Source organism: Antrostomus carolinensis, unplaced genomic scaffold, assembly GCF_000700745.2.
Source record: "Antrostomus carolinensis isolate BGI_N321 unplaced genomic scaffold, ASM70074v2 scaffold1684, whole genome shotgun sequence".
NCBI classification, from domain to species: Eukaryota; Metazoa; Chordata; class Aves; order Caprimulgiformes; family Caprimulgidae; genus Antrostomus; species Antrostomus carolinensis.
The window spans coordinates 25,713-27,966 of record NW_010308471.1 but is presented as its reverse complement, the minus strand read 5'-3'; positions in this window follow the sequence as shown (position 1 = coordinate 27,966).

The window sequence follows — 2,254 nt, the reverse complement described above, 5'->3', positions numbered from 1 at the left end:
GTTGTTTCTGTTTTGATCTACTTTTTGAATGTAATTGCTCATAATTGGACCTTGTACAGTCCAGAGGGTTGTTTCTGCTGCTTTTCCATGCGGAATAAGGTTATGGAATGTTAGTTTTAGTGTGTGTAATTATTCAAAGCCTTATTTAAATTCTATTAAAGAACATACCATTATAAATGTTAATTGCACTAATGAAATCTCTGTCATTACCTCAGTCCCACTGTTTGTGTTTCTTTCATGAATTAGCATCTCTTATTAGGTCTCAGTATTGCAGATTGTTTGAGGCCCCTTGGGTCTCCTGGTTTCAGGTGATTTCTTGATCGTCTTTTGTAAAAGGCTCTTCCTTGTTAGCCCTGCTATGTGTGAGAAGTGAGATTTTTGCATTGGCATATTTCCTTGGATGCATATTGTGTGTTGCAGTGCATATTGCATTAATATGTATTGCATGTTGTTGAAACAGGTTTACCATTAGATAAGGATGTAACGCTAAAGCAGTGGTATGTGCAAAGTGAATCAGCCAGACTTGGAGCAAAGGAGCTACCTTGCTTCTGTAATGCATGTGTTGGGCCTGATCCTTCATGGCAGTTACCATGCCCTTGACTCCTGTGGACTTTCTGACTTACCCTGGGACATACGAGATCTTACTTTGGTCTCATGTTTGCAGAAGCTGTGTTTGTATGTAAACTTGTGGTGCACAACAGTAGCGTGGAAAAACACATATGCTTTCCTTTTATGTGTAGGATAAGATGTATGGTAACAAGGGTTAGTCTGAGCCAAAAATAATTCCAAGAGTTCAAGGATAGAGTGGCTTTTTGTGGCTGGCTGGCCAGTGACTGATATTTAGGCCTTAAATCAGCAATTTGGGCTTTCTGATTATCCCAGAGAAGCTGTTCTGATCCAAACTTGATGCATGTTTTAAAATGTGATTATTAGAGCAGGTTGAAGTACTTTTAAAGTATTTGACAAACAAATGAGGCTCATATCTAGTAAATTCTAACAGATAAAAATTGTGTATGAAAAATGTGTCATTTTTTTAGCCCAGCCTTTCTGGTAAAGAAACCAGGCTGGTGGAGCAACACACCAGCAGCTTTGGAAACTGCATTACTTCATTAGATGGCGGGGAGGTTTTGATATCTGATCTAGTGCCCAAGGCATGTCTTAAAACAAAACTTTGACTCCTCCATCTCTTGGGCATATTTGAAAACTTCACCTTATTGCTGCAGCCAGGATGTTCACATTTACCTGTATTTACTGGTACACACTTGCATGAGCCTGAAGAAGCTCTCAGAAGTTGCTGGCTAGATGGAGCAGATGAGGATTTAACTTTAAAGCACAACTGGCTCGCGATCGTGAGCCCTGGTGCAGCTGCAGTTATGGTCCGGGGAAGGACATGTGTTGACTTCAGTGGAAGCAGAACTGGGTCCTACCAGTGTGGCTATTGCCAAAGATGAGTCTCTGTTTGAACCTGTGTAACCTGCCAGGGGAGGCAGAAGAACCCACTGGGAATCCTCTCCAGAAGTGCTTGGAAAATGCAGATTCATTGAAATGGTCTTTTCCCCCAGTCTCTGGGACTTCTGTCTGTTGGGAAGAGAGTCTGGACGCCAGGATGAAGTTTCCCATCACCAACATGAGAGAGATCTGCTCAGCACAAAGCAGCAGTAGCCTGTCAGGCAGAGTCCTTTCCCAGGAGTCCCAGTGTCCATGCCGGTGCTCTTAAGTTGTGCAGAAACACAGCTCTCAGCCTTCCTCATGCCACTTCAACATCCCGATGACCAGCAGTTTGGCTAGTCCATGTCAGGCTCTGGTGTGTGCTCCTTTTTTTTGGCTTTAATTAAAAAACATTTTGAAAAGTATCCATCTTGTTCTTCCTGCATGATGAGAAAAAATGTGTGTGTGTGTTGGGGTGGGGGGGAGAGGAGGCTTGGCTTTTTACTGGACTGGAAAGCAGTTTCCCAGGTAGGTCTGAAAGAATATTATATCCTGGACTGTCTGTCTTCCAGGAAGGCAGAATCCCAGTTTCCAGAAGGTTTTGAATCTCTGTCTAGTATGTGCTCCTTTCCACATACTATAGCTCAACTTAATGAAGTGAGTTGCCAGCCCGGAGAGGTGATGAGTGCTTTGTATATCAGAGAACATCAAGGGCTCTATTTTCTCCCTCTCCTATTATCCCCTCTTGCCTTTGAGTGTATGCTGGGACAGACTTGTAAAATGCATAGATCTTGTATGTGGGATTTCCAAATAGTGAGTAGGTTTA